At 44.4% G+C, this 27944-nt stretch overlaps 1 long non-coding RNA gene across 2 annotated transcripts; it reads right to left on the reverse strand.

Annotated features, from left to right (window-relative positions):
• Positions 1 to 17190: 17190 nt before the first annotated feature.
• Positions 17191 to 27871, reverse strand: LOC117095316. 2 transcript variants are annotated; one of them, XR_004441921.1, is made up of 4 exons: positions 27773 to 27871; positions 24519 to 24622; positions 17859 to 18844; positions 17191 to 17500 (listed from the first exon to the last, which is right to left on the reverse strand). It is a non-coding gene; the product is annotated as an uncharacterized LOC117095316 (long non-coding RNA). The 2 variants fall into 2 exon arrangements; XR_004441920.1 differs by having other exon boundaries at positions 17191 to 18844.
• Positions 27872 to 27944: the final 73 nt, after the last annotated feature.

A 27944-nucleotide genomic window follows, 5' to 3' on the forward strand; every position in this document is an offset into this window, starting at 1 on the left:
TCTAAATGTAATTATTTGGCCAAAGAGGGTAGAAGAGGGCTCCATTAACCCAAACTGCTACTCCAGGCCTGGACATCCCATGAGGACAGGTAGTGTGACATTTTGTACTCTACTGTCTCCAGCCTCTGGTAAAGTGCCTGCACATGATAGTTGCTCAACAAATACGTGTTGAATAGATGGACAGATAGAGTTGATGCTGTTGACAAGTGACCACATACCTCTTAAGAGGAGGATGAGAATGAAGAACATTGCAGTTAGAAGGGACTGTGAAGTTTTGCAAGACTGGCCTCTTATGTTTAGACTAGCAAATGAGGGCCAAGGTCACATGATGGAGTAGAAAGAGCACTGAACCAGAGTTCAGGAGACCTGGAAGCCTCAACTCTGACCAAAAAAGAAAAAAAAAAACTCAGAAAAAAGAATAGATAGTAGGGGTGCTGTTGGGGAAGCAGTCCTTTCCTTGCCATATTACCACCACCACCCTCCACCGATCAGGTCACGTGCTCTTAACACATGTATGTTTATGCTCTCCAAAATCACATTTCACATTCTCAATTCTATTCCTATGTAATTCTCTAATTGTAAGCTCCATGAAGCTTGCAGCGGGGGTTCATAGTTTTGGTTTGTTCTTTTCTCACTGGCCATGGTATTTATCATCCACCACCACAATTTAGTTACATATTAAATATTTGTTAAACACAAGAAGTTATTAATTATACATTCCTTCTCAATTGCATGCTAAATTTTTCATGCAGTCTCTAGTGGCTCTCATTGCAAATGCAGCCACTCTTGTAACTGTAAAGTTGCATTTCAGAAAGCTGATCAGAACTGAAGCGGGTTGAATTCGGCCCTAGAAAGCTGGCAAAAACCAGAAAAAGGCATGGCTATTGAAGCAAAATCAATTCTGCCTTCATGATGGATGGGGTGTCTTTCAAAACTCAGGCTAACACTAATCTGAGCTGGGATTGAGAGACTTGCTCCAGGGTGGTAGGTCTGGGGAAGATGGGAATGCAGAAGATTCTGCTAGTGGAACTGAGAGAATAAGTAAACAGCCAGCAGTAGCCAAGTGGCAGCTGGGAGAAAAGTTTGGACCTCAATTTGAGAAGGTTTGTACCTACAACACCGTTGGCAAGAACTGGGTATCCTCCAAACTCAGGACCAAGAGAGGTAGAAGAGTTAGCCAAAGACTGATGCGTAAGCCCTGTCATTTTTTATTCTGTTCTGTGTTAAGTTGACCCAGTTATGTGCCTATAAATCGTCCTTCCATATATAAATTGTGTATTAAGATGTTGAGCTCCCATCAGAAAACTGAGAGCCATTTCATGAATTTGGTTTATCATCCAGAAAGACTTTAGATTTAGAACATGAGTGATAAGGTAGATCATGGTTCTAATGTCTGGTCTGAGCAAGAAAAATGTGACAAACTAAACAAGGCAGCCAACAAGTCCCATAAACTGGGAGAGGAACCCTGGGGCTTTGTCTGGGGTGTCCAGGAAGAAATTCCAGCTCTAAGATTTTTGAAACCTTGGTGTGTAGAAGTTGAAATTTAAAAACAAACAAACAATCAACAACAACAAAAAAAAAACACTTCAAGAGCCAATCTATTAAAAATGCAAATGAGGCTGGGTGTGGTGGCTCACACCTGTAATCCTAACAATTTGGGAGGCCAAGGTGGATGGATCACTTGAGGTCAGGAATTCAAAACCAGCCTGGCCAACAGGATAAAACCCTGTCTCTTCTAAAAATACAAAAAAATTAGCCAGGTGTGGTGATGGGTGCCTGTAATTCCAGCTATTCCAGAGGCTGAGGCATGAGAATTGCTTGAACCCAAGAAGTGGAAGTTGCAGTGAGCAGAGATCATGCCACTGCCCTCCAGCCTGGATGACAGAGTGAGACTCTGTCTCAAAAAGAAAAAAAAAGAAAGAAAAGAAAAGCAAACAAGCAAAACGCTGGGCTCAGAAATTTCACCTCTAGGCATCTGCTATGGTTTGAACATTTGTGGCTCCTCCAAAATTCATGTTGGAACTCAGTCCCCAATGCAACAGTATTAAGAGGCAAGGCCTTCAGAAGGTGATTAGGCCATTAGGAATCCACCCTTATGGATAGAATTAGTGCCTTATAAAAGGGCTGGAGGGAACAAGATAGGTCCCTTTTTGCCCTTCTACCTTCTCCCATATGATGACTCAGTGTTCATCTCATCCCGAGGACACAGCATTCAGGACACCATTATGGAAGCAGAAACTGGATCTACTAGACACCAAATCTTCTGGGGCCTTGATCTTAGACTTCACAGCCTCCAGAACTGTGAGAAATAAGTTTCTGTTATTTATATATTGCCCAATGTCAGATTTTTTTTATAGTAGTATTTGTTCTAAGCCCAATGTCTTGCTTGTTTGCTTTATCTTTTTCTTTTTTGAGACAGAGTCTCACTTTGCCATCCAGACTGGAGGGCAGTGGCATGATCTCAGCTCACTGCAACCTCCACTACCTGGGTTCAAGAGATTCTCATGTCTCACCCCTCGAGTAGCTGGGATTACAGTGCCCGTCACAACACCCGGCTAAGGCAGCATCTATTCTAGAGAAATCGTTACATCTCTGCACAAAAAGTGTTCCATAATAGTCATGGCAGGATTTAATGTTAACAAGACTCTTAATATATTTATTTAACTAATAAAAATATACCTGCTGCAAAGTCTAATATGGGCTTCTCCATTGAAGTACACCCTAAGGGACTAGTCAAATCAATAAAATTACATCTGTACCATGATACATTCTATAGCAGTTTAAAAGTAGATATGTGTATGTGTGTGTGTGTATGCATAGACACACACATATACATATGCTCTGATATGGAAGATTTCTAAGTCACATTACTAGGCAAGCAAAAAATGTAAGAAGCAAAACAATACATATAGTATGATCCCACTTTAAGAGGATAAAAGTTTTCATATTTAAAAATAAAGTGGATGAGTGTGTGTCTATGTGGTGTGTGCATCTATATGTGTATGTGTATACATATATTTACAAACACACATACACACACACAGTTTTGTACACTTTTTTATGTTTGCACCAAGCTGTTGACAGTGATCATTTCTGGGGGGGAAGAGTGAAATTAAGTGGTGAACAAAGAAGACTTTTGATCTGTCTATATTGTTTGAGTTTTATTACACATTACTTCTATAATTAACTTTTTTAATTTCTTCAAGCTGCAAGCAATTTTTATCTGGCAATAAATGGAAACACCACCAGTCTTTTAGCATAGAGAGTTTCTTTGTTCTGCGGAAATTTCCCAAATGAGGCTTTTGATGATCTAAAAGGACTTTCTTCGGTGCTCAAGATGTGGTTTCCAGGAGAAAAGGTTATTTTGGGGGATTAATATTCCCTGTGTTAACATGTCCCTGTGTTGGAGCAGAGCAGACTGGACTAGGAGGTTTGTAAGGACATGTGCCCTAGCTGAGAAAGGAACGAAAACCCAGAGGGATGGCAGGCCACTTATGTCTCCCTCAACAGCAGCATGATCAGAGTTGGGGCCCTTGTGGTTAGAAGTTTGAGGATGAGAGGCCTGAAATATTTTCATTCTGTCTTTCATGCAACTCTGGCTGCAAGCTGTGCTCTTTCTGTGCCCAGATAACTAAGTAAAGCTCCAAGTCACAAGACACCCTCTCTCTGCCCTGTGTGGAAACACTCCTGCAGACCAAGGATTGGTGGTTATTGTGAATGGCATTGTTTCCATTGTATTTTTCAATAGATCATTACTGATATGCAATAAAGCACTAAGCCTTTTTAAATATTTATTTTGTATCTGGCTACCTTAATAATCTCTTATTAGTTCTCCTGCATTTTCAGCTCATTGTCTCCATTTTTTCTCGGTATGCCATCTGTTATGGGTTGAATTGTGTTCTCTAAAAGGTATATGTTGAAGCTGTAACCCCTAGTCCTTCAGAATGTGACTGTATTTAGAGTTAGGATCTTGAAAGATGGGATTAAGTTCAAATGAGGCTGTTAGAGTTGGCCTTAATCCAATCTGACCGTTGTTCTTATAAGAAGAGGACATTTGGGCACATGGGGACAATCATATGCAGAGACAACAAGAGGTGACATCTACAAGCCAACAAGAAAAATCTCAGAACAAACTCAACCTGCTTTCTCCTTGATCTTGGACTTACAGCCTCCAGAACTGTAAGCAAACCAGTTGTTGTTGCTTAAGCCACCCATTCTGTGGTATTTTGTTATGACAGCCCTAGCAAACCAATACACCATCATACAATCAGAAAATACTCAGAATTTTGGCTGCTCTTCCCCATAGTTCTGCCACTTATTTCTGTTTCCTGCCTTATCCCATTGGCTACCATATCCATTCTTTTAAAGTTTAGGATGCAGTGCAAGAGGGGAAGTCCTTATTTGACATTCCAATAGGCCTGTTTTTATTAACTAAGTCACTCAATATGAAAGAGCTAACTTCAAAAGGTATTACATGTTGTTCAATTAATCCTAAAAAGTTGACACTGTCATCCTGGTGACTAGATCAGCGGACTGAGGTTTCATGAGGGTAAGTGATTTGTTTTGGTTGAAATTCAGACTCCAGCTTTCTCTAGTTTCTAAACTGAATTCCTTGCTTACTCTATCTTATCACCAAACAATTGACCAACAATGAAAAAATAAATTTTAAGTATTTATTAATCAATGTGATGATTGCTTCTTTTGAAGTCTTACATTGTCCTTTCTGCCACTAATGCTTGCTTTCCCTTCCTTGGTGGGAAGAGTGTTTTGTCTAAACGAAAGGCTGGGCAGAATAGCTGTAGAACAGAATACACACTTCTTAGGGCTGCCTTCCCAGTCCTCTCTGCTATATGACTCCGGGAGGCAGCAAGTATTAGCAGGAAGTATTTGGTATGGTGGCAGTTTCCAACAAGATGGTTCCTGCCTCTGCTGTTCAGGAGTGTGGACTACACAGAGTGGTTTACTTCAGTGAATGAGATACAGAAAAAGTGATGATATGTCATTTCCAAGGTAAGGTTAGAAAAAGACTGGCTTCAATCTTGCTCACTCTCTTTTGCACCCTCACTTATCGCACTAATGGAAGCCAGCTGCCACAGTGTGAGGGGCCACGTGGAGAGTGATGCATGGCAGGTGACTTAGAGAGGTCTCTGGCCAACAGCCAATGGGGAACAGAAAACCATTCCTACAGCCTTCAAGGAACAGCATTCTGACAAGTGAGCTTGTTGAGTGGACTTAGAAGCAGACCTTCTCCCATTAAGCCTTCAAATGAGCACACAGCCCCCTCCTAACACCTTGAGTGCAGCATTCTGAGAGTTTGTGAGTCAGAGGACCCAGTTAAGACACAATCATTTTTCTATCCCATAGAAACCATGAAATAATGCGTTTATGGTTTTAAAATCACTAATTTGGGGGTTGCTTGCACCGCAACAGATAATGAATAAGTTCAATTTGGAAGTGAAAAGACCTGGGTTCCAGTCTCACCTCCACCAACAGTTTAGGACGAACTCTTAGGCTAGTACTTTTCCCTCTCTGAGAATCTGACAGCTCCTCTCCTGTGAAATGAGGAATGTGACAGATAGCTCTAAAAATCTCTTCCAGCTCTCAAACTTTATAAGCCTCTTGACACAACATCCTAAATCTTTTCCTATGTCCCCTCCCACCCTTTTTCTCCCCTTTCATGTGCCCCTTCCTTCCAGGCCCCCTGGCCTCTACTTGGGCTCTGTCATCCCTGCTCTTTCCAATCCTGCAGTGAAAAAGAGAAAATCTTCCTGGGGAAAGAGGTCCAGCCCCCGTGGCCCAGCCCAGGACTTTAGTGGAACTTCAGAAGCTAAAGACAAAAGGAAGGGATGCCGCTGCAGTCGGTGAATTTCTCCGTGACTCAGACATTCACAGGCTGCTGCTAACTGCACGCCTCAGCTCTCAGCCCTCAGTCTCCTCTTCAACTTTTAGGAGACTCATGTCATATGTTCTTCCATGTTCCCCCAAAGGAAGCTCCAAGAGGCTCTCAAAGCTTGTCACCTGACTTTGGATAACACCTGGGCCCCAAATCAGCCCAGCACAGTAAGTTCAGCAAACGGCATCTCTGGAGACCGGGGCCTTCGGCATAGAATGCTGACCTTGTGCTTTCTCCAGAATATCTGGTCTGGTTCCAGGGGAAGCAATTCACAGGCCTGAGGAGGAGGCAACTGGACCATCTGGAGGGTGGGGACTGGTTTGGGAGCAAGCGCTCTGGAGTTCAACTCTCTGTAATGCCGCCCGATTGCCTGGGTGATAAGGAACAGGTTCCCAGCATTAAGCCTCAGTTTACATTTCTATAAAATAGAGAGAAATCCCTGAAAGATTTCTACCTCTCCTAACACACCTGCACCCACATTCTACAAACCTGTCCTCATAGACTTCTCAACACCCCCAATCCTTCCTTAGAGGGCCCCCAACCTCTAAGAGACAGTACGAGGGAAGAGTGCCTGTTTCCTTAAAGACAGAAAGCATGGCAAAGGAAAACCACTGGTAAAATTTAAATACAGAATCTCTCCCTCTATTGCCTTCTGGTTCTGTTCTCTTGAGAACACTCATCTGTGCAGCCCAATGTAATAATGAGCAGGTCCTGGCAGCTGTGATAATGGTCCTTGTGTTCTCCAGAAGGGGAAAATGAGGTAGAGAAAAAGAATTACCTTTTTTAATGCATTTTAATTATTTTTTTACTACACCTGCATCTGTGAAAGGACTCTAAAAGGCTGGGTGATTCATTCAAGTTCAGAAGAGTGCGTGCCAGAGAGGCAGTGCACCTACCTGCTGACTCTTTCGACTGCGTGTAAAAAAGAAAAAACACCTGACTCAAATAGCTTAAACTTTAAAAGGGGCTTATTAGCTCACCTAATTTTAAAAGATGAAAGGTATGCTGGCTTCAATAGTTTCACTTGGAATTTTTTCTCTTCCTTTATCTCTGTTCTAACTTCAACTTCATCTTAACACTGGTTCCCCTACTGTTCTTCAGAGAGCTGCCAGCAGCCCCCAAGGCCATGAGCTTCCTTGTTCACATGGAGAAGGAATGTAGGAGCTTCTTTGCTCCAGCATTCACAACAAAAGTCATGAAGTTCACTGGGACATGACTAGCTTAAATCTCCCAGAGGTCATCATGATTGGAGACTGGATATGCTCTGACTGAGCTCCCCACTGAGCCAACAGCAAAAGAAGCTTCCCTGAACCACTTGAATTCCCAAATAAAACTGGAGGCCTCTGGGGAAAAGGAAGGCAAAATGGATACTGGGAAGATAACCAACAAGAATCTGCTATAGATACAAAGAGGTTCTTCAAGTTCAGAACCTCAGGGTTTTAAAGTGAATAATAGCCATACTACCCACCCTTCCTGGACCTCTGAATGATGACAGAAAGTCACACCCCACCCAGACAAGTGTGCCCACGCACACACATAGACATTTATCCTCTTTGGAACCCAATTCCTTATCTGGAAAATGAAATGTTAGAATAGATCATCTCTAAGTGATGGTCCACTTCCAAGATCCCATGACTGTATATGAAGCAGATGTGTCCCTGGGCTCCCGGAATCCACATACAGACCTATGCTGGTTAGTTCTTAGTACATAACCAACTCTGCTCTTCTTGGGCCCAGGGGTGCTCCTAGAAGACCTATCTCTATGAACTCTGTACCAGGGCACTCTTGCCAACTGGCTCTGGTTTGGTTTGGCCAACAGAAGACATCAGCTTGAGATGAGGAGTTGGGAGGAAAGACATTTGGGGTGTCTTTCTTTCTCCATTCCTACTTTGGGCCACATTTCAGTAGTGCCTGTTCCTCTAAAACCAGGCAGCACCTCCTCTACAATTGTAGCTCTCACTGGGATTCTTGTAACACTGATCCCTCCCCTTCCCCTCTAAGGCCAAAGTGTGTCCATGGCGTTCCACTGTTGCTAGTCTCTAGGTGCCTTGGCATTTCTTATTGGTTTCTTTAAACCTGTCCACACCTTTGAAAGTAGTGCTTTGTTAGTTTTTTCATCTTTTTTTTGTTGTTTTCATTTGAACCATTTGAGTTGAACTCTGGAACCTGACTGATACATATTTTATCAGTCAGTGCAACATTCTTGTATTCCACTTCAAACATGCTTCCAGGCAAAAACAAACAAACAAAAAAATAAATACTGAGGATTCCTTATTCTTATACATATGTGCACACACATGGAGATGGAAATAAATGGCTACTACCCTAGCGATACAAATAGATTTTAATTTCTATGACAATACTGCCAAATTGGTAGCACCTGTCAGGAACACTGAGTTGAGAAGGATTCTGTCTGTGGAGTAGGCTGAATAGTGGCCCTAAAAATGACAGCCCCACATCCTAAAGCCCAGAATCTATTAATGTGACCTTATTTGAAAATAGGGTCTTTGCAGATAATTAAGGATCAAGATGATGTCTACTAGGATTCAGGGTGTACCCTAAACCCAGTGACTGATCATTGAGAGAAAGGCTGACACAGATTTGAGACACAGAGAGAAGTTTGTGTGAAGATGAAGCACAGATTGGAGTGATTCATCTACAAGCCAATGGCTCCCAACAGCCCCAGAAGCTAAGAGAGAGGCATGGAAGAGAGTTGCCCTCAGAATCTTCCTGAAGGAACCAACCCTGCTGACATCTTGATTTCAAACCACTGGCCACTGGCCTTCAGAACTAAGAGAATACATTTCTGTTGTTTTACACCAGCAAGTCTGTGATAACTTGCCCAGCAGCCCTGGGAAGCTAATCCAGTCTGCAACTTAACTTAGCTGAACAGAGTCCCATGCAGAGTCTGGGGCAGGAATCCACCATCACTAGGCTATCCAGTTTGGACTGCTAGGAGAGCCACTGGCCTGTGGCATCTGTGCTCCAGTGGGCTCCCTTATGAAAACGTTTGTATGTGGGCATTCTAAACTCCAGGAAACCAGTGAAACGCAGCACATATGGCACTCCAGAGAATACTAAAAGATGACCCGAAAGAATACGCAGACAGTTACAGGTAGAGTCTCAGGTTTCCTTGTGAGTATATGCATGTGCACACATACTCATAGCCTGAAGGCAGAGATGATGTCTGTTTCACTTAGTGTTCTTTTTCTGCACCTGTCCTTGTGCCATATGGTGCTTTGCACACACAAGGCACGGGATCAGAGTTTGATGAATTAAGGAAGGAGAGAAGAAAATGAATTCATTAGTTACTTAGTGAATTCCCAGGATATGGACTGGAGCCAAAAGAAGCAGGTTGCTCTTGCATATACCAACAAATCCCTTTGCTGATCTATCCTTCCAAATAGACACAAAACACTAAACTAAGAATCATAAATCTGTAGGAAAGTTAGAATATGAATCAAATTGATTTACCTGTGCCAAGAATTACTTCAAACCTGTGCAGGCTCTTGCCTACAACCCTCAGACACACTGTCTTCTCCAGCATACTTGGGTATATAAGAAGGACTAAGTGACCCTGCTAGGTTAAATGTCTCAGTTTGATGACCAATTAAGGCAGCATGGCCAGAGGTCAGAGATGCAGACTCTGAAGCAAGCCTTCCTGGCCTCAGATCCCAGCTCTGCTACTGACTATCGGTGTGACCAAGAGAAGATGAGGTAACCTCTATTTGCCTCAGTTCCTGCATCTGCAAAATGGGGATAATAATCGTACAACTTCATAGGGTTACTGTGAGGATTACATGACCTACTGTTTATAGACTCCTTAAAACACTGTCTAATATAGAGAGCACCACATAAATGTTTGCTGTTGTTATTCTTCCTTTTTGCACTCACGTATAACTTGACCAGTGGACAAATTAGAGCTCTCAGCCAAGCATGGTGGCTTATGCCTGCAATCCCAGCACTTTGGGAGGTCAAGGCAGGAGGATCACTTGAGCCCAGGAGTTCAAGGTCAGACATAATGAGATCCTTATCTCTACAAAAAATACAAAAAAAAAAAAAAAAAATTAGCCAGGCATGGTGGTGTATGCCTATAGTCCCAGCTACTTGGGAGGTGAGGTGAGCGGATCCTTGAGCTTGAAAAGTTGAGGTTGTATTGGGCCAAGATCTTCCCACTGCATTCCAGCCTAGGTGACTGGGAGACCCCGTCTCCAACAACAACAACAAAAAACAAGAAACCAAACAAGCGAACAAACCAAACAACAATAAAAACAACACATTCGAGCTCACAAAGCTTCACTCTGGACCTCAGGGTGTTCTGGTGTCAGATGAAGGACCGAAGGACGGTGTAGGCATGGACTCACACTAGGAGCCCATAGTAGCCCATCATCAAAGTGTGAGAAGTTGGTGGGACAGGCTAAGTCACAGAAGAGAGGGCAGTAGAGGCAGAAAGAATGCCCTCCGTTCTCCAATATGGACAGAAACATTGCAGGAAGCTGGAGGCCTTATATAAAATGCCTTCTTTGCTTTGCATGGTCCTCAACCCTCTTTTCTTCATAACAAAGATGCATACATGCCTATAAATGGAAGATGAAGTGGTGACTGAGGGCTTCCTCCTGCCAAGGAAAACAAGTGCAAGGCAGCTGGAGAGAGAGGAGCCAGGGAAGTCTGCAGAACCAGAAGCGCTCCATCTCCCTGGGACCCAGCTCTGGCCTGTGCAGGCCTGGCCATCTGGGAACGGCAGCTCCATGGTCCTGCAGGAGAGACCTGCCAGGAACCTTGGGGCTGCAAATCAGGAGTTGCTGGGAGCTGAATGCTGCAATTTGCCATGGGAAAGAAAGAGACAATTGGAGGCTGGTGGCCCAGAAAAACCACTGCTGAATTTGACAGGCATCGACTGAATGATTGCTGTGTGTGAGGCATGGAGCCATGGGGCAGAAGAAGCAAGGCTGGCATGCTTTCTGTCCTTGAAGACCTAGAGTCAATGGGGAGGAGACCTGTGAAAGTGAGAGTAAGATACATACAGATGTGACTGCACCTTCCGAAGCATCAGCTCTGCTTTGAATCAGGAAGAACTAGGTTTCTGAGCAGTAGAGGGCTCGCTCAGTTTGAGGAAGTGACATTGGAAATAAGCTGTGAAGGAAAGGCAGGATTTTGACAAGGGGAGATGGGGCCACAGAAGGGCAAGTGACTGATGTGACCAGGTGTGGAGGCAGGGAGACAAAGCACCTCTCGGTGGAGGGATGAGGGGGAGCAAGGGATCCAATTTGACAGGTTGGGCAAAAATGTGACAAAAGATGTTTAAGCGCACAACGTGGTAGAGCACTCTTGAAACCAGGCTGGGCAATCTGTGCCTGGTTCTGGAAGCAATGGAAACTCACTGAAGGTGTGGGGGGCTAGAGAGCGTGCGACCAGCACTGGGCTATAGGATAACTTATGGGCAGCAAATGAAGATGGACTGGAACAGAAAGAAAGAAGACTCCTTATGACTATCAGCCCTTGGAAAGAAGGAAACCTAAAGCTTTTGTGTGACTTAAAAAACAAAAAACATCTAGCCAGGCATGGTGACTCACACCTGTAATCCCAGCACTTTGGGAGGCCAAGGCAGGCTGATAGCTTGAGCCCAAGAGCTTGAGACCAGCCTGGGCAACACAGGAAGACCCTATCTCTACAAAAAATAGAAAAATTAGCCATGCGTGATGGCGTGCGCTGGTAGTCCCAGCTACTCAGGAGGCTGAGGTAGGAGGATCACTTGAGCCCAGGGAGGTTGAGGCTGCAGTGAGCCATGATTGTGCCATTGCACTCCAGCCTGGGTGACAGAGAGAGATCCCATTTCAAAGTAATAATGATAATAAATAAATAATCAAAATTCCCTACCACAATTTACCTATGAGGATACCACTCTGTCCATCCTTCCTGCCTCATCTTGTGCCACCTTCCTGTGCTCCAGCAGCACTGGCTGGCTTTCTGGTCCTCTGACGCACCAAGACTTTTTGATCTCAAAGCCTTAGCTTGTCTCCAAGATGGTCACCATCCCTTCCTTCCTTGAAGACACCAGCCATTTTCCCTTTGAGAAGTGGAGTCTAATTCTCCATGTCCTACAGTCTGAGCTGGACTGTGACTTCCTTGATCAAGAGGATACTGCAGAAGTGATACTAGCCCAGCCTAGGTCTAGTCTTTAAAAAGACAAGTGGTTTCCTCCTCCCTGCTCACTCTGGACAAAGCCAGGCTCCACAGAAGAAGTTCAACCATCCCGAGCCCTCCATGCCATTAGGAAGCCCAAACCAGCCATGTGGAGAAGTCACATGGAGAGAAAGCATTGATAGCAACCTCCAGCTAGGCATGGGAGTGAAGGAACTATCTTGAATATCCATTCAGCCAAGTCCAGCATTCTGATGACTCCAGCCCCAGCAATTGTCTGACTACCGCTGCATGAGAGACTCCAGTGGGAATCGACATCCAGCAGAGGCTAATCAATCCACAGGGCTGTGGGAAACAATAATACCTTTATGTTCTAAGCCACTAAATTTTGGGGTAGTTTTGTCTTCTCTCTAGAATATTCTGTCTCCCTCACCCATATGCTCACATCCCCCGCGGCTGGTCATTGTCAAACTTCAGGCCCCAGCCCACTTTAGGGCCTTCCTTTCCCACCCTACATACTATACCCCGGGTCCTCACCACCCTGAATGTCATTGTGTTACTCACACTCCTTGCTCCCTTCCTGATGTGTCTCATAAATGACTTATTCTGTTAGTGACTGCTACCTCTCTCCCTTCACTAAACATGGGCTCTCTGAGGTTAGAAGCCATGAATACTTGAACCACTATTTCATTACCATATCTAGCAGACAGTATGTGTTCAATAAATATTTGTCAAATGGGCGAATAAGTCATAATCTCTCTACATAGCACAGAGCCACCGACAGGATGATGATAAATTTCCAGAGCCCCAATGGACTACCAAGCAAATAAGTGAGTAATTACATTTAGCTGTGACATTAGTCTTGCTCCAAGGGATTCATAAGCTAGTTTAAAAGTCTCTCAAATACGTTCCTTCTGTATCCCCCAAAGCAGCTGATCTAAAAACGGCTGCATAGAAGCTGTTCATTACATATTTGCTGACTTATTGATAGAAAATTGGATCACATATCCAGTCTGGTCAACAAAGCAAGATCCCATCTCTACAAGAAAATAAAAATAAATTAGCTGGCATGGTGGCATGTGCCTATAGTCCCAGCCACTCAGGAGGTTGAGGCAGAGGATGGCTTAAGCCCAGGATGTCAAGGCTACAGTGAGCAGTGATTGTGCCACTCCACTCCAGCCTAGGCAACAGAGTGAGACCTTGTCTCAAAAAAAAAAAAAAAACCACGAATAAAACTGATAAAAAGAAAAAAAAATGATTTAATGGATGGGTTATAATAGTAGCATCAATTCTGTGAGGTCTAACACCATAGGGATCCCCCTAAACCTGAAAGAGATCATTTAAAAGACAATCAAGAGAGACTGAAGTTGTTTTCTTCTCTTTTACCAACTCTCCTCAATGCAGAGAAATGTACAGAGTATGTCCATCTCCATCTCCATGGTAACAGGAGGCAGGCATGATTATTATTCTTCACATAATTATAAAGAGCCTCTACGTGGTTATTCATTTATCAGATGAAGAAACTGAGGTTCATGAGGGAACCTCAGAGAATTCTAGGGAATTCTACGAGCCAGCCACAAGGCTACTGTCTCTTGTTTCCAGTGGGAGAGCGGTTAGTGAGGAGGAATCCAATCAGAAAGCTGATAGGAATTTAAGGAATTCAAGGATGACGTCAGGCAGTCGAACACTGTGAATCGCCAGCCCTAATCAAATCACAGATGGGATTTATAACTCCCTTGCCCATCAGTGGTCCAAGTCGCATTGTGTGTATCAACACCTCCCTTACCATGACAGCTAGCTTTTATGTGGAAGGGTGTCAAAATTGTCACAAAGCTCCATTCTTTCTTATCAGACCAGTCTTATGCTGCTTTCTTCTCCCATTTCTCCCATACCCTTCACCTCTCTCTATGTCAGCCAATCTTTCCTGGTTTTTTCTTTCGCCCCTCTCCTAATGGTCTCTGAGTTTCTGCCTCTTTCCTGTATCTTGATGGTACTGCAGCATACTACGAGATGGTCTGGGGTCTCTTCTCAGTCATCTTTGACCACAGGCCACCAGGAAGTCACAGAGGAGAGAGACGGCTCTTCTACGAGAAGTGGTTGGTGCAGGTGAGGAGATCCGTGTTACAAGTGATTGGGAATCAGAAGACCCAAGTCCTTCTCCTATTTCTGCTACCTCCAGCCATGTGACTTTTATTCAAATGTGTAACCTCGTGAACCTCAGTTTCTTCATCTGAAAAATGAATAACCACACGGAGGCTCTTCATAAGTATGTGAATAATAGTAACCATGCCTGCCTCCTGTCACCATGGAGATGGACATACAGAGTATGTCACCACAGACATACTCTGTACATTTTAAATGCTAAATATATGTATGGAAATACAATTTCGGCTGTCTGGTCTCACCTAGATTAAAAGGTCCTGTGTTCCTGTCTTGGCTCTACCCTTAATGATGTCACCTTAAATAAGTCACTGTCCCACTTTGAGCCTCAGAATCTTCAACCGCAAAATAAGAGAGTGGAGTGACCTTGCAGGCATGAAATAGGACCAACATTCTGAGTCCATTTCACCCACTTTTTTTTATCCCCACCATTGTGTTTGGTGTGTGATAGGCACTCAACAAATGTTTGCTGAATGAATGCATGTGTAACATGTGATTTTTATGAATAAACCCTAAAAATACATGTTAAAAGTGGCTAAAGGAAGTCTGGCTAGGAGCAAGGTGCCACATAGAGGAGGCTTCCAATGAAACCCAGCTGGCCAAGGGCAGATTCCCCTCTGCCTCCACATTTCCACACTGTCTGTCCCCATTCCCTGAGAACCTGGCCTGGGATGGCACTCCCAGATGAGCTCTGGGCAGATGCTGAGCATCTCTAAGCCAGATCACAGTGGAAGAGGCAGAAGTAGAAGAAGAGAGATGAGGTGAATATGGAAAAGATGGGAGAGCCCAGAAAAAGAAGGCAGGATGCTTCAAACTTTAGACTCTGACAGCAGAAAAAAACCTTTGCGATCAGGTGATCAGGTAATGAAGTTTCTCATTGTCTACACAAGGAACTTAGGGGACAGCAAGATCATTGGTGATTAGAGCAGTTTGAATTTTAAAGAACAAAAGTGTTGCTCCCTGGGATGCCTGAACTACTTCATGTAATTTCCACCTCGCCAGACTTTGCAGATCTTGGAAGCAGGAACCATACCACCTCCCTTATCTTTCTGTCCTCTTTCCTCCAGGCTCAATTCCCTACCTCACTCTCACCCCCACATCCCCATAGCACATAACAAAGGGACCAGATATGAGGCAGATGCCCTGTAAACCATGAGGCCCATGGGCTGGGAACAATTTCCTACTCACTGGAGAGCCCCTCTTCTGTCTCAATGCAGCCACATCTGTTTCCCTACATCATGGAGGGACCTGTTGGTCTCAAAGGAGGAATCCACAGGGCTTCTCTATCACCTGCCTGGGAATGGGTGGGAGCTGGAGGAGGACGGCCATTGCCAGAGACCACATGAGTACTGACCTCTGGCCCTGGCAGCAGCAGTAGCTGCTATAGCAATGGGCCTCTGCCATGCCCCAGTCCTGGGGGAACATCTGCAGATCAGTGGTTGTCTTGGAATAGGCCATGGGAAAGTCAAGAGAAGCCACGGCTCTTGAAAACCATCCCAGAATCCCACTGGAATGCTGTGCCAGAATACACTGAGCCCTAAAGGTCTTGGGTTTTATGCTATTTTACTCATTTTTATTTTTTGGCTGCACTTTTAGTTGGAAATTCAGAACACTAAAGTTATCCCAGGGCATTGGTTCCAAGCATGTCACACAGCTCTCCTGCAGCTGATTACTATGGGACCTGTGTTCAGGATCCACAGCAAATGATGCAAACCAGCCTAGCCCCCAAGAACAACCAGTCTCTAAAAGAGACCCAAGTCCAGGGGAGCAAAGACTCAGACCAAAATCCACATCTTGTCTCCACTCCTTAAATCTTCCTGCCATGGCCAAGGGAACATAAGTTACTCGAAGGCAGGCACTTGTCTCATTTACTTCTGAATTCCCAGTACCTGGAGCAGCCCCTAACACACAGTAGGTCCTCCGCATTTGACTAAAGAAATGGGTAGGCCAGGCGTGGTGGCTCATGCCTGTAATCCAAGCACTTTAGGAGGTCAAGGTGGGTGGATCACCTGAGGTCAGGGGTTCAAGACCAGCCTGGCCAACATGGTGAAACTCTGTCTCTATAAAAATAGAAGAAAAAAAAAAGTAGCTGGGCACGATGGCGCGTGCCTGTAATCCCAGCTACTAGGGAGGCTGAGGTGGGAGAATCACTTGAACCTGGGAGGCAGAGGCTGCAGGCAACCGAGATCACACCACTCACTGCACTCCAGCCTGGATGACAGAGCAAGACCCCATCTCAAAAAAAAGAAATAGATAAACTATTAGGCCATACAAAAAGAATCTCTAGGCAGAGTGACCTCACCCCACAGCACCGCTCATCTTATAATGTGATAGAAGAGGTGATAGGAAGGCAAAGGTTAGCAAACTGGCCCATGGAATTCTGTTTTTGTACAGTCCATGAGCTAAGACTCCTTTTCACATTTTTAATAGCTGGAAAAAATGCAAAGAAAAATAATGTTTTATGACACATGAAATACATGAAATTCTAATTTTGGTATCTATAAATAAAGGTTTATTGGAACACACCACTCCCATTCACTTATTGGTATCGTCCGTGGCTGCTTTTGCAGAACAGCAACAGAGCTGAACAGTTGCAACAGAGACTGCATCACCCACAAAGCTGAATGCATTTGCTATGTAGTCCTTTACAGTAAAAGTTTGCCAATCCCTGGCCTAAAGAATCTCCCCAGTTAGGTACATGTGGTCTAGATCCCCAGTGTTAACTGTGTGGAGTTAAGCATTGTTCTCTCAGCTCTTCCTTTTTTATTTTTATTTTTATTTTATTGCAAATTGACAACTTGTAATTGTATCTATTTCTAAGCACAAAGTAGTGTTATGATTTATTAATAAAATGTGGAGTCATTAAATCAAGCTAATTAATATATCCATCACCTCATGGCTCTTTCTTTCAAATACAAGCCTTTCTAGAGTGGTTTAAATTACCCTTAGCAGTATAAATTGTTGGACAATTTCTCTCCCTGAAAAAGGGACCGGATCAAGGATAAGGAGAAACAAGGGAAGAAATATTCTTAGAAGGGTAAAGGACTCAAAAAAGTGGAATTTCCCCAAAGAAAAACTGGGTGCACTTTGTAATGTTCCTAAGGGCTAGCACTCTACCAGGGCTTTGAGAAGGGACGCAAAACAGGAAACTTCTCTTGAGTTCACAGAAGGACCCCTTACCTTGCCCTGCCCAGACTGGCTCCTCCGATCTGGCCTCCTTCAGTACCTCATCCATCCTGAGCCAGTATGAACAATGCTGTCTTTGGACGTCTCATCTGCACCATTCACAGGGCACCACATACAGCTCTGAGCAGTGGAAATCATGGTATTGTTTATTTAGATCCAGACATAGCAAATGACATCCATCCTTTCCTCCCCAGTCAGCAAACAAAATGACCACCACTTGCCATCTCTGATTCCATGCTTGCCTTGAGACAGTGAACTCCTTGCAAGTACAAATTCTTAGTGATTTGTATTTCCCTGCACCTAACACAACACCTAACTTGTGGTAGGTATAATATTCAACTAAAACTAGTCCTCTCCTCTTTTTCCTTTTCTTGCCCTCTCATGCAGCTAGAAGATGCATGGAACCCAATGCTCTTTCCACTGAAGTGGAAAGTAGGCTGCTAACAATATCCCCAGAGTCCTTGTAAGTGACTCCTACCCAGGGGAGAACACACATCTAGAATGTGAGCCTGGAATTCAGGTCAGCTTGGTGTCAACATTCATCCAGGGTCTCCCCATGTCCAGTGTGGCTTTTCTCCCCCTTAGATATACTGATCGGCTGGGAGGGTCCGAGGTTCCAACTGAGTTCTCTTGCTGCACCTTGGGCAAGAGGAGAAAAAAACAGTCACTTGTCCACCTAACCACAAACCCCTGACCCTCTTCAAGGCAGAGGAAAGTAACTTTCCAAACTCTTCTTGAATAAGAAGAAAAGAACCTCTCCTTTCAACAGGTATTTCTGGCTGCTGGGGAGGGTGTTATTAGTACAAGAATCTAAACACAATAGCCTGTCTCCCAGCAGCTGCCATTCCCATGGCAACCTCTGACTTTCACGGACTGCTTTGGATACTAAAGGCCTCAGAGACAGACTTCTAAAACAACCAAATTTTTCAAAAGTGACTTCTCAGGGGACTTATTCCTCTGGCAGAACAGACCCCTCCTAAACTTCCATTTAAAGAGAAAACCTAAAATCTGCCAAAAAAAAAATAACAGAAACCCCCATTAAGTGCTGTTATCACACCAACCCTCAAAGCTATGGACATGGACAATATAGAATTTAAATTTCACAGGTGAAAAAAAAAAAAGTGTACTAAGTGTGAGTTGAGGATGGCAGATGGAGATCTGGTGGACTACCAGCAAATGGAGATAGCCATGAAGAGGCATATTTGGGAAGGTAGTTCACAAACCTGAACCAGAAGAGACTCACCTGGAGAACACATTCAAATACCGATTCCCAGGCCCTGTCCCCAGATATTCTAATTCTGTAGGTCTGGAATGAAACCCGGATCATTTTTGAAAGCTCTTCCAATGATTCTGATGAACATTCGAATTTGGGAACCAATCTGAAGCCTAATCCTTGCGCCTTCCCCACCACGGTCCAAGGGTCTCCTGGCTCTTAGCTCCTTCAATTCCTGCCAGCCCTCAGTTCTAGAACCAGAGTAAAAGAAACTCATTTTCTTTAAAATAAAAGGAAGAAGTCGCAGCCCTGAAGCGCACGTGTGCTCTGTTAGGCGCTGTACCCAGGGAACCTTGGAGCTGGAAGCCGCCTCCAGCTCTGAGCTGTGGGAAGGTTATGTCACGCTCTTGGGTTGCTGCCTGGTTTCCACTGGGGTTGCTGCCTGGTTTATTTTAGGTGCTGGGTCTGCAGGCTAGTACTCTGACCTTCCTTGGCTCTCCCCCAGGGAGCAGCTACCAGGCTCCTGCCGTATCAAGAGCTACAAGGTACAATTTCCATGGCATCCAGGTAACAGGAACTGACTGGCAGCAATAGCTGGGACCTGCATTAGACCTGGGGAAGCAGCCTGCTGGGGAAGAAAGGTTCCCGAATGTGAGCCTTTGCATGTGGTCTTAGCACGGCTATTCACAGCTGGGAGATTTGGGGCTAGCCACTGTCCCTCCCTGGGCCTCAGTTTCTCAGCTATGAAACTAGGGGTTCAACAAGGGGTTCAGCATAGAATAGTGGAAGGAATGTGGATTCTGGGGCCAGAAGACTGAGGCTCAAATCCTAGCTTCATCACTGATGCTTCGTGATGTTGGGCGAGTGGCTCAGTCTCATCGTGCATCAGTTCCGTCATCTACAAAATGAGTGTAATGGTACCTCTCTCACAAGGCTGATGTGCCAGGTAAAGATGATGTGTGCCAAGTGCTTGGCTTACACACCACTGGAGATCCAAGACACCCACATCCACACTCACCCCCCCATACATACACACACTCACTTCTTAACCAGAAACCTGATGAAGTGGGTGCCAAATCTAGATAGAGATGGTCTGGAGGAGGTTTAGAAGATGGAGGGAGTTCTCTGTGCAGAGCAGGTAGGAAGAAAGAGAAACATGAATTTCTGAAGGAAACAAAGTTTGAGTTGGGATTTTGACAAATGGAGAAAATATGAATAAGCAACTACAGGACAAAACACTGAAGAATAGAAGAAAAAAAAATCTGGAATCTGGATTGGGAAATTTGTGTTCTAATCCCAACCCTTTCACTGTCCAGCTTTGTGGTTTGTTGATACGCTGTCTCTGCTGCAGGAAAAAACAGGTTCTTTTCACACTACCAGGAAAATTTAGGCACACAGACACATTGTAGGGTGAAATGCGGGGAAGGGATTATTGGGTGAAAAGGGAAAAAGGAAAGAGGAACTCCCAGCCAAGCGAGAGAGAGTCCTGCTAGCAGGCCTGCACCTTAAAGACTGAATCCCAGGCCACTACGTAGGAACTGAAGACGACAGGCTCCTCCTCCCTGCTCCGCCTGCTTCCACCTGTGCATTATTCAGAGCGAATCAGTCAGGAAAGGGTGGGTTTCATCCGGGACCAGCAGTCCGGTTTTTCAGCCTTCAGGCCTGTTTTAGGTTTTAGCTGTGTTTTTGCCAGGGACCCTTGTCTGTCTCCTGTCTCTATCACCTCTTTATCTATGGAATGGAGCTGTGGCAAAAATTAACAAGATGACTTAGGAGAAAGCACCTTGTATAGTGCCTAGAACACAGTAGATGTTTAGTGGATGGACAGATGGATGGATGGATGGATAGAGGATGAATTCCAGATGGGGAAAGTGGGGTGGGCAAAGGAATAGAAAGAGGAATGCCCAAGGCATCTTTACAGTCAGTGGGTATATCTGCACAGTTCAGCAATTTCTAAAGAGTGTTCATGGAACTCTAGCCCCTCAGATACTCCTAAGGGGGAAAAAAACATATTCCCTAGTCAATTAAATTCAGGAATGACAGTTTGATATATCACACTCCTGATGATTTGCAATAAATGCCAACATATAAATGATTCTGCAAAGTTCTTTCTAGTTTTATTTATACCCAGTAGTCCACAAGCTAGTTCACTTCTAAACCAGTTTTTCACATTAAATCTGTTAACTTCATACTGAACTTGGCAGAGGTCTTCCTAAAGTAAACTAAGGGGGTGAAGCAGAGACCCTTGGAAGAATTACTTGGGGTTTTCTTTGTGTGCCTGCTGCACTCAGCTTTAGGAGCTGTCTGTGCAGCACTGTGTAGAAGCACCCTGGACAAGACAGGCAAGCATATTGAAAACTGGGTCCTGTGCTTCCATGCAGTCCCCCGCCGCTGAGCCATATGACCTTGGGCAAGTTCCTCAACTTCCCTTTGCCTCCATTTCCTCACCTATAAAGTCACAGTACTTACCTCACAAGGTAATTGCAAGAATTAAATGAGCTAAGGTACCTAGGGAGGTTAGCATGGTGCCTGGCACTTAGCAATCTGTCAGTAAAAATGGTGCCGGTATTATCAGGTCACCATCTGAATATTCTCAACCAGTCATTCTGTAATATCCAGCAGGACTTGGACACTGAGTCCTGAGGGTAGGAATCACACCAGTTTCTGTCTCTCTCTTCCTTGTGGGGGTCAACCTAGAGCCACACACCAAGAGGAAGTGAGTCAGACCATTGCAAAGGAGGCAACAATTGTGATGTCTGCTTCGTGCTTTCACTGAACACAGAGCAAAAGAAGGGGCCTCTTTCAGAAAAGCATCAAGTCTTGCAGGCTGGCAGTTGGCTACCAGGAGATAGAGAATCTGCTTAGTCATTTCTTAACAGCAAGAACAAATGGCTTAGAGAAGAAGCCCGCTATACTCCCTGGGAGGTCAGCCAAGTACCACCTAAAAAGGGAAAAGCAGGGAAGCACAGAACCTCCGAGTGCCTGGATCTGATCAGAGCCTCAGGGCAGAGACAACTGGCTCCCAGTATCAGAGACACATGCCCTGCACGAATGCCTCCACTCCAGGCTGCAGGGGGATGGCCCAGCTTCACCTCTGGCCAGAAAACCAAGTCCCAAGCTCTCCTCCATTTGTGGAAGAATGTTTGTCGCTCTGCAGAGGCTCTATGGTCAGTTTCTCCTCCTTGATTCATTCACTCATTTAGTTAATATTTATTGGATGCTTACAAGACATCACAAGGGATACAGTTGTACACAACACAGGAAAAGTCTCTGCACTGATGGAGTTCACATCTTAGTGGAGAGAGACAGAAGATACACAACTAAAGAAATAAAATAATGTCAGGGAGTGATAAGTGCCTTAAGGAGAAATAAGTCAGGGTGAGGGTGAGAGATCAGTAGATTAGGAACTAGAGAAGGATGGAGAGCTAGAGGTCAATGGATTAGGAACTAGAGAAGGATGGAGAGCTAGAGGTCAATGGATTAGGGGCTAGAGAAGAAGCCTCCTGAAAGAAGGGACCTCAGAAGTGAGATGGGAATGGAGCAAATGAAGGAACTGGAAGAAGATCTGGAAGGAAAGAGCCCCAAGCACAGCAAGCGCCATGGCCCTGAGACCAAACTGAGCCCCACATGCTGAAGAGCAGCCAAACTGGCTATGGCCAAAGTGGGGGTGGTCAGGAGAAGCAGGAGAGAGCTACAGGTGAGGTCAAGAACCTGGGCAGGCCAAGGCAAGGATTCTGATTTTATTCCAAATGTGATGAGAAGTCACTGGGAGATTTTGAATGGAGGAAAGAATAAAGAGCTCACCCTGATGACTGACTGAGGAACAGACAGTGAGCGGTAAGAGTGGGCTCAGGGAGAGCCCTTGTGAGGCAGGTGCACAGCACAAATGCGAGGTGATGGCAGGAAGGAGGTGAGATTTGAAGGTGGAGCAACAGGATGTGCTGGTCGATGGGATGCAGGCTGTGTGTGGCACTGAGGAATAAAGGAGGACTCCCAGGGTAGCTGCCCTTTTCCTGAAGTGTGGAAGGCTGTACCACAGGAGGAACCTTCTGGGAAAGGAAGACAACCTAAGGCTTTGGATGCATGTGAGAGGCTGGAAATGCCTGTTGGACATCCATGTTGAAATGCCAACCTGGCAGCTGACTGTGTCTTAAAGCCCTTGGGATCCCTGCGTCCAGACAGGATTGAGTGCACAATCAGAGGTATACCATTTGAGAATGAGACCCTAGCAAAATTATTTAGTTCAATCCTTTTGTTTTGCAAAGGGGAAACTGAAGCCCCAAGAGGGGAAGAAATTCAGTCAAGGTCAAACAGCAATCTGTGTGTAGTGCCAGAACCACAGTCCATGTCTCCTGTGCCAACCCCCGCAAGCTACCCTTTGAGTTGGAGCCTTCTTTCCAATCTTGTCAAAATTGTTTCCCATTGATTTCTTGAAGTTATTTTCACATTCCCTAAAAATTTTCCTTGTTTCACTATGGGGAAAGTTCTTGTTTCTTTTTTCCTTATCCAACTTAATTTTCTCCATCTACAATTTAAATTCATTCTCCATTTTAATCAGTTTTGTTTTTTTCAAAATGTGCATGATGTTGCTATACCTGACTTTTAAAACAATTCTGTTAGGTAGTTAGAGTATGCATTTTGGTTACAATTAACAGATGCAGAAACTGTAAACATAACAGTCAGATAAATTATATTCAGTCCCATGGCTAGTTTGAGACAACCAAACCAGAACCTAGTGTGTCTTGAGTCTTTGCCCAGGGCTCTTCCTTGTGGGCCAGAAAATATTTTTAAACCCAGTTCCTGCCATCCTTCAGCAACTGAGGACTTCTAGCTCTTCAGAAAGAGCAATACAATTAACATCACCCTAATCTTACTCTTCTTCAATTCACATAATTCTTTCTCCTTTAAACTCTCCTTTCTATGGCACAGATTGATTCCTATTGTCTAAATCCATTTCCTCTTTTTCCTGGGCACAGAGCTGAACTACCTTGCCCAGACTCTTCTGTATTTAGGTGTTTCTATATGAGTGATTTCTCACCAATGGAATTTGACTGGAATAATGCACACCCCTCCTAGTCGGTCCTTAAAAATCTCTCAGGCTCAGTTGACTATGCTTTTTCCTCTTCCACCAGCTCGATGGAAATGAGCATGGCTACGTTGGAGTCAAGTACCTAAGATGTCAGAACCGCAAGGAGGAGAGGAAAGATCCTGCTTCCCTGTATCACCACTTGGAGGAAAATGGCCTGCTCATTAGGGAAACACATTTTAGACCTTTTGTAAACAAGAAGTAAACTTCTACCAGGCATGGGCCATTGTATGTTTTGAGATTTGTTTGCTACAGCAGCTAGTGTATTGATCTGGGTTACAGACAACTGATTCCGGTTTAGGAAAACACTCAAAAGTATCTACATCCCAACACTTAGACTTAGCATAGAACCAGTGGTTGAAGTAGAAGGAAGAAGCTCAGAGACCATAAACCATGCCCTTCCTTATTCAAAAACGAGAAGAAAATGAGATCCAGAAACGGACACATCTGGCATGCTTAAGGTCATGGCAGTTAAAAAGGTCTCTACAGGACTCCAGGGCTCCTTGTCCAGTGCTCTTTCTAGACCACGTTGCCACTCTACTAACAGATGGGGGTATGGTGTCCAAGACAGGCTCAAGAACAGGACTCAGCTGAAGCTCACTATGTCTTCCATGACTGTAACCTGAGTCTCATTCATAGAGGTTTACACCCATGTTTTCACTCTCTGAGCTCAGGGAGGAGTAGTTGGTCACCTGCTTTCTTATAGTAACCTCCTGACACTTAAGAATGAATATTAAATTACTTCGTAGTCCTGGCTTCTCTAGCACAGCTGTATTCTCATAAGTATATCTCAGTATTATAAAAAGCAAAAAGCAAACGTGACCATAGCAGCCCCAAACCTTCATCATGGTTGAAATGTGGGTCCGCACTGAACTGGCCCCCAGCTCAGTTGTCTCTTCTATCGCTCAGAGACGTCTGCGGTTTTTGCTCATAGGACAGTGCTCTGGTGGAAGAAAAAGGGGATGGTTTGGGTTGAGCCAATGTTTTTTGTAGACACACTGCCCAGTCTCACACTTTCTGAGGTCCCTTGAGCACCAAGCTGGAGACTACAGCTTTAGCCCTGTCTCAGGTAGGTGATGTACAAATATATGCTTTTCAAAGACCATTCCAGGGGTCTAGGGGTCTTTCTTTTTTCTTTTCTTTTTTTTTTTTTTTTGAGACAGGGTCTAGCTCTGTCACCCAGGCTGGAGTGCAGCGGTGTGAGCATAGCTTACCGCAGTCTCACTCTCCTGGGCTCAAGTGATCCTCCCACCTCAGCCTCCTGAGTAGCTGGGAAGACAGGTGCATGGCACCATGCCCGGCTAATTTTTGTATTTCTTTTGTTAGAGAAGGGGTTTCACCATATTGTCCAGGCCGGTCTCAAATTCCTGGGCTTAAACAGTCCGCTCACCTCAGCCTCCTAAAGTGCTGGAATTACAGGAGTGAGCTACCATGCCTGGCCTATTATTCCAGGGGTCTTGAACCCTTCAGCTCCACACCCTTACCAATAAAAATACTTTGATCACTTATCCCCAATATATATAAGTAATATCTTTAAATATTTAAGTGATATGCCTGTGCTATATATGAGTCAGTTATGTAGCATTCACAAAAATGAAATTTTTTAAAGGATGAGTTTAAAAAACAAATGGGATTAGAATTGCCAACAATTTTTTCCCTGACCCTAGTGGAACATTCTACTCCCCTCTTCAGAAAACATTTGGTCCAGGCTGGGCACGGTGGCTCATGCCTATAATTCTAGCTCCTTGGGAGGCCAAGGCAGGCCCATGACCTGAGGTCAGGAGTTTGAGACCAACCTGGCCAACATGGAGAAACCCTATGTCTACTAGAAATACAAAAAATTAAAAAATTAGCTGGGCATGGTGGCAGGTGCCTGAATACTGGCACTTTGGGAGGCTGAGGGAAGTGGATCACTTGAGGTCACGAGTTTTAAGACCAGTCTGGCCAATCTGAGGAAACCCCATCTCTACTAAAAATACAAAAATTAGCCAAGCGTGGTGGTGGGCACCTGTCATCCCAGCTATTCGGAAGGCTGAGGCAGGAGAATTACTTGAACCCAGGAGGCAGGGGTGGCAGTGAGCCAAGATCACACCACTGCATTCCAGCCTGGGCAACAGAGCAAGATTCTGTCTCAAACAAACAAACCAAAAACTTGGTCCATCAGAACTTTTGGACGCCACAAACTGACAACCTACAGGTCAAATGTGGCCCACAGATGTGTTTTGTTGGACCTGAACAATGTTTTCTAAACTTTCTATTAGTTCCCAACACTTAAAAATTGGCGAAGTTCACATGAAAATCTAGAGATTTTTATCAGTTTTATTCACTGCCTTATCCCCAGCGTCTGATACATAGTAGACACCCAATAAATATTTGTTCAATTGAATTTCTAGCCTCTCTCAAAAAAAAAAAAAAAAAAACAAGCTGGCATTTCTTCCTGGCAGTAATCACCTGGAGCTGAGTAGTGATTACTCCCTGTAGCAGGGTGTTGGCCCACCAGTCCTGAAACACAGTCCCCACCACTCCCTGTTGTCCTGCATCCAAACAGCTTCTTACTGGTGATTTGCCCCGCCCCCATCAGCATCTGAACAATTGTTTCTATCTCAGAATTTTCTGGCTATGTGATGGCCTCAGTCACCCTTCATGAGTTCAAACAAGAAAGTATTCCACCTGGAGTCCAAAGACACAGGTTTGAGCCTGATTCTGCCAATGGCCATCCTTGGGAAATTTGCTCCCTGAGTCAATTCTCCTAATCTGGAAAATGGGGATGGCAATACCTTCTTCACAGGTTGTTTGACAATCAAAATGAACAAGACAATATCTGTGGGCTGCTTTATAAAGTTTTATGGAAATGTGAACACTTTTCATTGTTGCGGTTGCATTCATCCTTTAAAAGTATCCAATGTGGTGTTGCATTCATCCTTTAAAAGTATCCACTCCATTAGTGATGGAGATTCCTAATGCCAAGCTCTTGAGCTCACCACACTTCCCTACATCAGCCATGTCTCTCTGTATATACACCCCTTTCCCAGCCCTCCCCTCTCATCTACCACTTAGGATTTCAGAGTTGAATGGGAAGACAAATGAAGGAACAAGCTGAAGAGTAAAAAAGAAGCCACAACCCTCAAGGTTGGGTTCCATTTTTTCTACTAATATTGACTCCTTTATTTCACTCTTTCTCATTTCTAAGTCACCAAACCCTTGTGACTTAATTCACTATCACTGTACCCAGTGTCTCCACTCTGCATCCTGAGAGCCAGTCACTCACTGCCTCCTCCTTATGTCCTTGAATCCAGGCCCCTCATGGACTCCTAATCTGGGTATTCACCCCCTGGAAATACGCCAAAGAGAGCTTTCCTCTTCCACCTTTTTATCAGCAGGGAGACTATTTTTGTCACATATAAGTCTAACTTATCAGCAACACCCTCACCTCTCTCTCTCGCTCTCTCTCTCTCTCTCTACATATATATATACACACACACACACACACACACACACACACACACACACACATATATATATATATATATCCTGCCTTCTAACTCTCCCATAAATGTTTTGCCAGCTATAGGTTGGATCATATGAAACTACCAGTGTTTAACAATTTCTGATGTTTAAAAAATGGCAATTTTTTGTGGTTCAACTTGATACATTTACTCCAGTGGCCCAGCCTTGGGGTTTCTGTGATCTCCACCTCTTCCCATGTTAGGCCACAGCCAGTTGTCTTGTCCATTTTTTGTTATGATTGCATGACAGCCTTGAGAAAAATGCTTCAGCATTTCAAATATGGCAGGGGGCTTCCTCCCTCCCAAACCTGAGCTACAGTTGCCAGACAACTCTGTGAACTAGAAACCCTAGTAAAAAGTTATATTCTGGATGAAACAGATTCTTGTCTCTTCAGTTTCTTTCCTGCTCCTTAGGGGAAAAAGTTATAAGATATGCATTGCTGGTCTATGGTTTGGGAAGTGGAAGCCTTTTTAAGGAAGGGGAACCTTCCCTCAGAATCAACCATGTCTCACCACCTTGGAAGTTTCACATTTTTCCGCCATGTGTTCTTTCAGCCCTTTGTGAAAGAAGTTCCCAAATCCCCTACCTCTTGCTTATTTTGCTCTGTTGATCAGCAGGAACTAACCCTACTACCTGCCCCTCGCCAGAAGCCCTTTCTCAACTTCCTGCTTAAGCCCAATGGGGAAAAGAGGGCATTCTGAGACTGTTAGAAGAATTCCCTCAACTGCCCACTGATAACTGAAATTCTATATGGTAGC

Source organism: Trachypithecus francoisi, unplaced genomic scaffold, assembly GCF_009764315.1.
Source record: "Trachypithecus francoisi isolate TF-2019V2 unplaced genomic scaffold, Tfra_2.0 Lachesis_group13, whole genome shotgun sequence".
Taxonomy (NCBI): Eukaryota; Metazoa; Chordata; class Mammalia; order Primates; family Cercopithecidae; genus Trachypithecus; species Trachypithecus francoisi.